The sequence below is a fragment of the Polypterus senegalus genome, chromosome 5 (assembly GCF_016835505.1).
Source record: "Polypterus senegalus isolate Bchr_013 chromosome 5, ASM1683550v1, whole genome shotgun sequence".
In the NCBI taxonomy this organism is placed as follows: Eukaryota; Metazoa; Chordata; class Cladistia; order Polypteriformes; family Polypteridae; genus Polypterus; species Polypterus senegalus.
Genome location: NC_053158.1, coordinates 101,975,124 through 101,988,202, shown reverse-complemented (window position 1 = coordinate 101,988,202; position 13,079 = coordinate 101,975,124). Strand labels below are relative to the sequence as shown.

General features: G+C 37.4%; 1 protein-coding gene across 3 annotated transcripts in view; it reads right to left on the bottom strand.

The window, feature by feature from the left end:
• The window catches only part of LOC120529404 (calcium/calmodulin-dependent 3',5'-cyclic nucleotide phosphodiesterase 1C-like), a 697,603-nt gene that overhangs the window by 406,985 nt on the left and 277,539 nt on the right, over positions 1–13,079 (bottom strand). The window lies entirely within an intron of this gene.

Genomic DNA, 13,079 nt, shown 5'->3' with positions numbered 1-13,079 from the left:
AGTTCACAGCATGCAGTTGCCTTAAAACATACAATGAAATAGCCATACTGATGTTTTGTTTACTCCGCTCCAAAATGAAGAAAAGTAAAAACAACCATGAATTTTATTAAAAATATAAGTATAGCAATGAAAATGCTCCAAACTGAAAAAATATAAAAAAAATGCCTGGCTATTGTTGAAGCTAACGTCACTCCTCTCTAGCACAAACATTGCCATGTCCATTTAGTAAGGGAAGGCTTGGCTTTATTTTGTAGACTGCATATCCATGCATAATTCAATTGATCTACTAATGATGCATATATCCTAATATATATATATATATATATATATATACTGCTCAAAAGAATTAAAGGAACACTTTTTAATCAGAGTATAGCATAAAGTCAATGAAACTTATGGGATATTAATCTGGTCAGTTAAGTAGCAGAGGGGTTGTTAATCAGTTTCAGCTGCTGTGGTGTTAATGAAATTAACAACAGATGCACTACAGGGGCAACAATGAGATGACCCCCAAAACAGGAATGGTTTAACAGGTGGAGGCCACTGACATTTTTCCCTCCTCATCTTTTCTGACTGTTTCTTCACTAGTTTTGCATTTGGCTACAGTCAGTGTCACTACTGGTAGCATGAGGCTTATACCTGGACCCTACAGAGATTGCACAGGTAGTCCAACTTCTCCAGGATGGCACATCAATACGTGTCATTGCCAGAAGGTTTGCTGTGTCTTCCTGCACAGTCTCAAGGGCATGGAGGAGATTCTAAGAGACAAGCAGTTACTCTAGGAGAGCTGGAGAGGGCCATAGAAGGTCCATAACCCATCAGCAGGACCAGTATCTGCTCCTTTGGGCAAGGAGGAACAGAATGAGCACTGCCAGAGCCCTACAAAATGACCTCCAGCAGGCCACTGGTGTGAATGTCTCTGACCAAACAATCAGAAACAGACTTCATGAGGGTTGCCTGAGGGCCCAAATGTCTACTGCGCCTGTGCTCACTGCACAGCACCGGGAGCTCAATTGGCATTTGCCATAGAATACCAGAATTGGCAGGTCCACCACTGGCGTCCTGTGCTTTTCACAGATGAGAGTAGGTTCACCCTGAGTATATGTGAAAGACGTGAAAGGGTCAGGAGAAGCCGTGGAGAATATTATGCTGCCTGTAACATCGCTTAGCATGACTGGTTTGGTGGTGGGTCAGTGATGATCTTGGAGGCATATCCATGGAGCGACTCACAGACCTCTACAGGCTAGACAACGGCATCTTGACTGCCATTAGGTATCAGGATGAAATCCTTGGACCCATTGTCAGACCCTACGCTGGTGCAGTAGGTCCTGGTTTCCTCCTAATGCACGACCATGCCCGGCCTCATGTGGCAAGAGTATGCAGGCAGTACCTGGAGGATGAAGGAATTGAAACAATTGAATGGCCTTCATGAGCCCCTGACTTAAACCCAATAGAACATCTGTGGGACATTATGTTTCGGTCCATTAGGCGCCACCAGGTTGCTCCTCAGACTGTACAACAGCTCAGGGATGCCCTCATACAGATCTGGGAGGAAATGCCACAAGACACTATCCGTCATCTCATTAGGAGCATGCCCCGACGTTGTCAAGCATGCATAAAAGCTCGTGGGGGCCACACAAGATACGGAAAAGCATTTTGAGTAGCAGAAATTAAGTTTTTGAAAAAATGGACTAGCCTGCCACATCTTCATTTCACTCTGATTTTAGGGTGTCTACACAATTGAGCCCTCTGTAGGCAGAAAATTTTATTTCCATTAAAAGACTTGGCATCCTTTTGTTCCTAAGACATTGCCCTGTCGTTATTTGTATAGATATCCAACTTCATATTGAGATCTGATGTATCTAATGTGTTTCTTTAAAGTGCTCCTTTAATTTTTGTGAGCAGTGTATATATATATAATGTATATATCTTTATGTAGAGCTAATTGTACGATCCCAGCATTCAGCCAACAACAGAGCACCTGTTATGATTTTTCAATGTGCTTGTCTCAGGCTTCTCTAAGGCCTTGAAACCAACATCAGCCTTTTCCCCAAACTCCCCAAAGTCTTTGACCTACATAGACCATGATGAGGAAGAGGCCAAAAGTATATTCAAAAGATCTCCTGAAATTATCAAAAGCCTGAAGGTGAACTGTCAAATTTATGGGCCACAAAAAGAGAGAATTTCTTTAACAAAAATACACAAGGACCAAGTAAAGGTGAATAAAAAAGTGATGCTGGAAAGGCAAACAAGAACAAACAAAAAATCCAATAATCATAAATCTTTAAATAGAAGACAAAGTCCTAAAACCAGAAATAATAGAAAAGAAGCACAAAAAACGTGGAAATAAACCCAACAGCGAAAACAAGAGTGTTTACAATTTAATGATCCCTTAAGGGGCACTAACACTCAGTCTTAAATATATAGGCTGAAGGCAATTACTAGCCTCCTAAATATCAGAAATGACTCCATTTGAAATCTCTAAAGATATAAACTAATTTAAGCAATATGTTGTAAGACATGGTAGAAATGTAGAAAATGCAGAAATCAAGAAGTTGCTATTCTGCTATTTTGTGATGTCCACTTATAAGGCCCAAGCACCTAACACATTAGAATGGAAACATAATAACTCAACAATCGAATAACACAATAATATTTATCAAAAAGTAAAAAACACAAAAAACATAATCAATAATTTTTACAAAGTAATTATTAGACAAACACAAAAGGATAAAAAGGAAGCTTTAACCAAGTATAAAACCCTACATCATAATGGCACCATACATAAGAAAAATTTAGCATTCAAAAGTTGGTCTTTGATGGTTCATGAGACTTAAAAGAGATTCTCATTCATGTATGTTTAATTTAAAAATCAACTTAATTGATCTCTTCCAAATTTTGCTTTGATCTCTTTCAAGACTTCATATTTGTACTTATTATTGTGGTGATGCCTTTATCCAAGATAAAATTGCTTACTTTTTTAAATTTTTTTTCCAGTTGGAGCACAGGCAGATAAAATTAGTTGGTTCTGGTGACACAGTGTTAGTATCGGGACCACAACCTCTGGTTTTAAAGTCTTAACCACAATGCCACGCTGCCTGCTTTTTCTCCCAGAATGATTATGATATGATTGGAGCACAGCAATATAAATCGGAGGAAATAATAATATTATTTACAGTGGTGTGAAAAACTATTTGCCCCCTTCCTGATTTCTTATTCTTTTGCATGTTTGTCACACAAAATGTTTCTGATCATCAAACACATTTAACCATTAGTCAAATATAACACAAGTAAACACAAAATGCAGTTTTTAAATGATGGTTTTTATTATTTAGAGAGAAAAAAAATCCAAACCTACATGGTCCTGTGTGAAAAAGTAATTGCCCCCTTGTTAAAAAATAACCTAACTGTGGTGTATCACACCTGAGTTCAATTTCCGTAGCCACCCCCAGGCCTGATTACTGCCACACCTGTTTCAATCAAGAAATCACTTAAATAGGAGCTGCCTGACACAGAGAAGTAGACCAAAAGCACCTCAAAAGCTAGACATCATGCCAAGATCCAAAGAAATTCAGGAACAAATGAGAACAGAAGTAACTGAGATCTATCAGTCTGGTAAAGGTTATAAAACCATTTCTAATGCTTTGGGACTCCAGCGAACCACAGTGAGAGCCATTATACACAAATGGCAAAAACATGGAACAGTGGTGAACCTTTCCAGGAGTGGCCAGCCGACCAAAATTACCCCAAGAGCGCAGAGACGACTCATCCGAGAGGTCACAAAAGACCCCAGGACAATGTCTAAAGAACTGCAGGCCTCACTTGCCTCAATTAAGGTCAGTGTTCACGACTCCACCATAAGAAAGAGACTGGGCAAAACGGCCTGCATGGCAGATTTCCAAGACGCAAACCACTGTTAAGCAAAAGAACATTAGGGCTCGACTCAGTTTTGCTAAGAAACATCTCAATGATTGCCAAGACTTTTGGGAAAATACCTTGTGGACTGATGAGACAAAAGTTGAACTTTTTGGAAGGCAAATGTCCCGTTACATCTGGTGTAAAAGGAACACAGCATTTCAGAAAAAGAACATCATACCAACAGTAAAATATGGTGGTGGTAGTGTGATGGTCTGGGGTTGTTTTGCTACTTCAGGACCTGGAGGGCTTGCTGTGATAGATGGAACCATGAATTCTACTGTCTACCAAAAAATCCTGAAGGAGAATGTCCGGCCATCTGTTCGTCAACTCAAGCTGAAGCGATCTTGGGTGCTGCAACAGGACAATGACCCAAAACACACCAGCAAATCCACCTCTGAATGGCTGAAGAAAAACAAAATGAAGACTTTGGAGTGGCCTAGTCAAAGTTCTGACCTGAATCCAATTGAGATGGTATGGCATGACCTTAAAAAAGCGGTTCATGCAAGAAAACCCTCAAATAAAGCTGAATTACAACAATTCTGCAAAGATGAGTGGGCCAAAATTCCTCCAGAGCGCTGTAAAAGACTCATTGCAAGTTATCGCAAACGCTTGATTGCAGTTATTGCTGCTAAGGGTGGCCCAACCAGTTATTAGGTTCAGGGGGCAATTACTTTTTCACACAGGGCCATGTAGGTTTGGATTTTTTTTCTCTCTAAATAATAAAAACCATCATTTAAAAACTGCATTTTGTGTTTACTTGTGTTATATTTGACTAATGGTTAAATGTGTTTGATGATCAGAAACATTTTGTGTGACAAACATGCAAAAGAATAAGAAATCTGGAAGGGGGCAAATAATTTTTCACACCACTGTAGATGCAAAGTATTTTACTAGCACAAACAATTTTCCATGCATTTCCCTATATATTACTAAGCACACAATGCAAATACTTTCAAAATGTAAAAATAAATTCAAGACACTTCTTGGAAAATCTAAGTCCATTGGGCGAGTTTTCTAGGATCTCTGCTGAAAGTCAAGAGGAGACACTTGTGAAAATAATGGGGCAGTTTTCCTCAGGAGAAAAAATCTGAGAAGCATGAGATAAAAGAGCATGTTTCCATTTTATTTCTTTCTGATCTAACTGTTGTCTAAGACATCATATTAAAGAGATATCTTTTTGATTTTTCAATCCTTATGGGCAAAGGGTCCCTCTGATTACCACAGGGTATTTCACAAACTAATCTATAGGTGTTGGAGAAGACACAAAGCAGATTTGTCAAGAAGGTGGAGAAGTAGGTAGAATAAAGCGCAATATTAATGTGCCACACCCAGAGAAGAAGCAACATTATGGTAGGTAAAACCTTTCAAGCTAGTCTTAGCTTCTGTTTGTAACAAACATAAAGTAGCTTGGCAGAGCCTGAAACATTTTTTTTCTGAAGCAACACCAAATATGATATTATTGATGTCTTCAAATAATTTGTGTATACTTTGATTTTAGAAACCAATAAGAGATGTGATGAGCAGATTTCTATAATATAATGGGATAAACAATGCATTTATTATTAGACAAGAGAATGCTTCATCAGATGCCTGTCCTCTTACATTAATGTGTGATGAACAGAGAAAATCAAATTTGAAACACTGTTGACACTGGAAGTGGCACTAACAGAAAGTTGTTTTATTTTACTAGCTTCTTGAATATCAGAAATGACTAGATTTGAAAGTTATAAAGAATGAAACTATGCAAGGCAATATGTTGTAAAGCATTGTAGAAATTTAAGATGCAGTAATCAAGGACATGTTATTCTATAAAATTGCGTATTTAAGGTGTTTATATACAGCTATTCCTCCTGAGAAGAGTTCAGCAATCAAAATTTGGGGGTAAGATTCAAGGCTGACAGGCTACGCAATACATACACATATAGATATCTCTATTCACTCTAAGAAATCAAAGGAAGGTTAAGATAGAGATTTTGAGGAGCTGTGCAAATGCAGGGAAAATATCTGAGCATATATAAGGCATTAACCCAGACCTCCATGAGGCATATTTGTATTTTTAAAACAGTGCAATAAATAATAGACATATTTGGACACCATCAGAATGTGTTAAATCACATTCTAAGAAATGTCTTCTGGCAAAATAAATGAATCCACCATCATTTGTCATGTAAAAGAGTTTATTCCTAGACATTTACAATGATTTTTCCATTTTTTTCTCTTATTACTGTTCTGAAATGGTTTAGTAAGTTTAAGAATCTTAAGAAAAAGTATTCCAAAAGTACAATTATTTTCTACAATTAGTAGCACACCTAAAAATTCAGAGGAAAAGAAACCTGCTGGTTAATCAACACACTAAACTGCAGTCATTGTAAAACCTTGCATTCAAATGTAAGATGCAATCAAACAACAGAACTGTAAAGAAATAAAATAGGTATTTCAAAGAGGCCTAATCACTGGAAACGATCGAGGCAGAGCTTGAACCCATAAAACAGATTCCACGTGTGCCTTCCTATGGGCCTTATCACAATTTTTCTGTACATTTGGTACCCTAGGCAATAACTTTTTGATTGATTGCCTCATTAAAGATGCTAAACTGATCTTTTATGTGACTACTAACTATGTGTATTTGTACCCAGCAATTAACTAGTTTGTCATTTAATTGTACGTGGCCTTCTTTTACGGTATATTGCTATACAACAGTACAGCTGCACAGTTGAAAAATGTAAGGGCACAACAAAAGGATAAGAATAAGAAACTGGGGAATAAAGAAAAATAGGCATTTGCAACATTCACACATATCATGTGGGGACAATTGATGGAATATTCAACCCATGGGCTGTACACTGTGTAATACCGATGGGTGGCTCTGGTATAGTAACACCACTGTAACTGCTGGAGAATGACTGTGGGGAAAGAAGATTCATTTAACAGAAGCGAAGGGATTCCTCTAAAATATCCATCCATCCATTTTCCAACCCGTTGAATCCAAACACAGGGTCACCGGGGTCTGCTGGAGCCAATCCCAGCCAACACAGTGCACAAGGCAGGAACCAATCCCAGGCAGGGTGCCAACCCACTGCAGGACACACACAAACACACCCAGCACACACTAGGGCCAATTTAGAATCGCCAATCCACCTAACCTGCATGTCTTTGGACTGTGGGAGGAAACCCACACAGACACGGGGAGAACATGCAAACTCAACGCAGGGAGGACCCAGGAAGTGATCCCGGGTCTCCTAACTGCGAGGCAGCAGCGCCACCATGCCGCCCTCCTCTAAAATACGTGCTGACTATAGCTAAATCTTGGGAAAGATGCAACATGCTGTATTTGTTCTCTTCCACTTCAAATATGTTCAGAAGGCTTGAGTTTGTAGGAGTATATGGAGGCAGTAGAGAGAGCTTTAGGTGGTCAGCCTCAAGACTTTCAAAGCAAGATCTTAATCCAGTAAGTGTTTATGGTTAGTCAGCTAGTCGGCAGACATCCTCCACACCCTCTCAGTTGTAAGAAGCAGAAGCATAGACATGATATATATCCTTCCATCCATTATCCAACCCACTATATCCTAACTACAGGGGCATGGGGCTCCGCACATGATATATAGTACATGTCAAATAATACAAAGAGTACATGACATATGTTTTGCCCTAATTGGGGATTATAAGGTGTACACACTTTTGTTTCCCCTGGTGTGGTCTAAATCTTGGACATCCGCATCTGAGGTAAAGCTTACTCCCCTCACTTACTTGAAGGGGAGTAGATCAGAGTATTAAATGCATTGTACATAGAACAGATGTCAGCCAACTGGCCGGCCAACCACAAACATTACCTAGTAGGTAACCACCCAAATATCAGATTGGGATCAGACCTATGCATGTAATACTGCGATCTACACCCTGTCATGTAGGCAAACCAGATTTTTTGGCGTAATGTCTGTGGCTTTGCAAGGGGCACTGATGCCCAAGGTTCAATCCCTGCAAGAGGACGCAAAACTGCATACACCTGATGAAAGTACTATATATCATGTTATAGTCATGCATGCATACCAGGGGATTTCCTCTTGGTGCACCTAAGGTATGATGAGAGGGAGCACTGTCTCTAACAATGTTGTTTCCTTTTTCCACTCAAAATCTTGAGGGCAATGGAGCCAAAAAAGCCCTGCCCCTCCTGTATAAAAGGGAGACGCTCCCAGAAGGTGGCGTCTTGTCAATATATGGCTTGAAAATATAATGCCATCAGACTCATATTATCATTTTAATTTTTTTTTTTTTAATTAAACAAAATTTTGGCCAGTTGGCACCCCAATTATCTTGGATTCACCTTGCCTCATCATCATTATATATACATAATTCCACAGCTCTGAAATTCAATATGCAGGTTCCAAAAATATCTCCAATCATTTTTTTATTATGAAAAAAATCATGTGTATTATAACTAATATGATGATTAAATACTTGTTAATACCCTAGACAATCTAACCTAAAAACATGAGTAAGCCTAACATCAGACAAAGGGCATATGCCTAAATGAATGTGCCACGGTAGCATTTACCATGTTTTGTTTAGCAAAATTTCCATTTCCCCAAAGAAAGTCAAAACAGAATTTTATTGAACCTCATGTAAGTTGATGTCAAAAATGTAATTGTCGGAAACTCTTTTTTTTATTTTCCACTTTAATAATCAGTAAATAGAGCAATGTAAATATCAACTAACCTGATTTGACATGTATGGTATTCTAAAGGTACACCTATTCAACCTTCAGCTAATGAGTCTATGATAGTGATCCAAAACCAATGGGTTTCATTACTTATACAGTATTTGAGGATAATCCCTCCTTCCTACTTATTCTCAGACTGAATAAGTAAGATAGAAAATGGATGGATTTTGTAGAAGGATTATAAAATGCACCCCCAGATGCTGTCAAAACAGTTACAAACTATGCTTCATGCGTGTTCCACTAGTTAAATGGTGTCTCAGTTTCTAGGTCAAGTACTGAAAGACAGGATAAAATTGCTATTTCTAGGATCCACTTATAGTGTCCATCTTTAAGCTGAACGGTTGTCTATGGGTTACAAGAACAAACTGGCAATTATTATTTCTGCAAATATATGTATATTTGGATTTAGTTATCTATTTCTTTATGTTTTTACTTATTCATTTTATTTCAAGAAAATAACTGCATGCAATCAAGTTGAACTTATACAACAAATGATTTAACTGTGAAACTAGGAAAAAAAAGTTTAGTTGGCTTTAGACAAGTAACGCCTTATGTTTTATGCATTCCTTCATACGTGACTGGAACCAAAGGGTGTGTTGTCATCACCCTTGCAATACCAAATACAGTACAAATTCATCTCAGCAAGCACATTTTGTAATGTCAAGGGCCAGATTTAGACTACAAAATAAGATTTTCAATGACATTTCTAATACAAATAACTGATAACAGCACTTGCAATTTCTACACAATTTACCATTTAATTGTGTTTGATTTCCAGCCTGAACATAAAACAAGAGCTTCCTTTTACCCATTCACAGAAATAAATCTTCCATTGTGGCTGGTGTTTCTAAGGCTCCTATTACTTTACTATGTTTATACCATGCTTGAAAATATTCTTTTAATCTAACAGAGCATTTAGAACATATAGGGATATGTCCTGAGGCAGCAGCCTGTGAAAGTAAACACTTTTGATTAACCAGCGCTGGGAATTTTTTCCCATCTGAGAGCTAAGAAAAATATTTAATGTCTTGCACAATGGATAACTCAGAGAGAGAAGGGAAACTGATTAATTAATCAGTCATGTTTCTGACAACATAATTATTACCCATGCCCTGTTATGAATGGAAATACAAACCACTGTTCAGTAACTTTAAGGGAATTGGCTTTAAGTCTTTAAAGATAACTGAAGCTGGCTGAAAACATGCAGTTAATCAAATACACAATTAATAGAGAAGGCATTGTTCTTTGTTAGAACAGATATTCATGAGTCTATTATTAAGAGGTTTAACTCAGATCTGCCCCCTTCAGTGATCTTAAAGCCAGGTTTCAATTATTTCTCCCCAAAAAATGTCAGGCATTTAAATATTTTGTTTAGCTTTGATATTCTTCAATAATTGAAACATTTTATTTGACGAGATATACTGACAGTTATTACCTGGCCATTTACAATACAACCAAGTTTGAATAATATACAGTACCTATGATATATAAGGAATTAGGTAATAGGATTAACAAAAACGTTTATTTGTAACTGTACAGAGATTGTCCAGAATGACATTGTGGTGCAGTAGTTAGTGCTGCTGCCTCACAGATTAAACCATTCTGGGTTTGATTTTGACACCCACCTGTAGTTCACATGTTCTGTGATAGACTGACACCTTATTCAGAGATGACTCCTGTTTGTTGCTGCTGTTGCTAGCATAGGTCGGGCCGTTGCAACCCTGAGCAGGATTAGTCACTCTGAACAGTCCATCCATTTTCTAAAGTCATATTTCCATTTCTGTTTCAGGCACAGTGGAGCTCATCCTGACAGCATAGTGGCCAATGCACCAGTTGACTCTGAATAATATAACTACCATTTACCAATGTTGACTTAACAACATCAATAGACTTTAGCATCTTCACTTAGGCTACATCCACACTACCACATTTCCCTTTAAAAACGAAGACATTAGTTGCCATTTTCGCCTTTTGTCCATAATACGCCAGTGGTTTTAAGTCCCAAATAAGGAGACATTCCAAAATGTTCTCCAGACTTATACGCTTTTAAAAACACTCTGATCATGTTCTGATTTATTTATGCTTATTACGTAACCAGTCCATGATTGGTTCCTACATATTATAGCATCTCATTCCCTGATTGATTACCTTTTAAGGAAGAAAATGTTACTCCCACACAGTGGGCACAGAAGAATTGCCATCCTTTCAAGGATTTTCTGCCAATGCACACATGCCCAAAGTAGGCAAATGTCTGTGTCACATGCATTTTCATTTAGTTTAGTGTGAAAAAGTTACTTTCCTAAACAATGCGAAAAGCTATCTTTTAATCGAGAACATACAGTACAGTAGTAGTATGTATGTAGTTATAGTTTAGTAACTCCCAACATTTATCTTTGGGAACTGGAGAAACTCATGAGAAAACAATGTTGGAGAATGTAAAAACTGCACACAGTGTGACTGAGCTGAAAGCTTAACTCTGCTATCCCGAAAGTAAAAAATGACAGACCTGGGCATTCTCTACAAACTGATATACAGATCACTTTTAAAAATAGTCTGGTTAAACCAATAGTAACATCCACTAAAGCAGGGATCTCAAACTCCAGTCCTGGAGGGCCGCAGTGGTTTCAGGTTTTCATTCTAACCCTTTTCTTAATTAATGACCTGTTTTTGTTGCTAATTAAGTTCTTTTGAATTAATTTTAATTGACTTGTTTTTTAAGATTTGTTCCCCGGAATTTCAATGCCGTTCCTCTGAATTGTTATATTTCTTTCCTTAAACAAAAATGAAATGTGAAGTGAGTGAGCCAACTGAAGACCAACTAAGTCAGGTCTTCAAATTCCAACCAATTTCACTCCAACCAGTTGCTTTATTAGGCACCGAGTCTTGTTGGTAATTAAACCCGTTCTTTAATTCCATGGCTTGTTGCTGCTCTCATTGTGCAATATCAGACATTTTCAATTGTTCATTTTTTTCTTTACTTTTCTAAGAGCACTGTTAAAATGTCTTGGGAACCTGAACAAATTAACATTCCTAACCTCCACGCTTTTTATTTTCAGATAGTGATGGTGACATTTTGCTGGTCATGTTTTGGTTCATTTTGTATCTCATGAGTGTTTGGCTGCTAATTAAGGAAAAAGAAAATTTGGGGGTCTGAGTCTTCAAGAGCAAGTCACTTAAAATTAATTCAAATTAACTACTTAAGCAATGAGTCTTCAGCTTTGACTTTAATGCTGAGACAGATGGGTGGCCATAATATTGGTAAATAGATCATTCCAGAGTTTGGATTCCTTAAGTCTAAGGCATTGCTTTCTTCAAAAGTTGTATTTTTAGAATTAAAAGTGATTTTTGTTTAGAGTAAATGTACTAATAGGTTTTCAAAGTTGGGCAGAGGGGATTTAAACCATTTAGGACTTTCAGTGCAAGAAAGAGGATTTTAAAATCAATTTTAAACCTAATTGGAAGCTAGTGAAGTCACTAAAGAACTGAAGTTATACTTCTTAGTTCTAGCAAAGAGTCTTACTTACATGTTTTGGTTTACCTGTTAAGTAAGAGAATTGCTGTTTTGAATGTAATACCTGATCTAACACTATATGAAAAACTCTATTTTTAATATAAACTGAGTGACTAATCCAGTTGTCTTGTTTAAAAAAACGCATTCTTTCCTTTTATCCAATTCTTCAGACTTTCCCTCTTCTACAGTGAAAATGGAATATTTTTAAACAGACTCAAAAATGTTTAATCTAAAAACTGTAGCAGAATTAAAAATTACATCCATTTCATGATCTTCTTCCTTCTTAAAACTCTGCATCAGCCTCAGGTTAACATAAAACCTTATGAGTTCTGCATATTTTATCCATTGGTTATATTATTTTTCTTGAAAAAACATTTACTTATCAACTATCATAAACTTTCTCCACCACAGTTACCATTATAATGAGATATTTATATAGTAAAATAAGTCAGCATTGTACTTTGTAGAGTGGTGAAAATTGAAATAGGCAACAGATTTGTCATGCTCATTATTCTTGACTATGATCACATTTATCATTCTGACCTTGTCCTTCTGTAAACACCTGCTGAAGGATCTGCAGTGGCATAAGCCAATATTCAGCTTGGGGTTACCCATCCCATTACCATTCAGCTACCATTTATCCTTTAATTCCATGTTTTTATACTGTTAGACCCCAATTGCCTTTTCATTTTATCATCCCACTAAATTTTTCTTTTCTTCTTCCCCTCCCAGTGCACAAAATGTAAACAAATTGGTCACCAATAACATTTTTTAAATAATATTTTATTTAGAAATCATTAGTGTTAAGTGTGTGGGTGGCACGGTGGTGCAGTGGTAGCACTGCCTCGCAGTTAGGAGACCTGGGTTCACTTCCCAGGTCCTCCCTGCATGGAGTTTGCATGTTCTCCCCGTGTCTGCATGGGTTTCCACCAG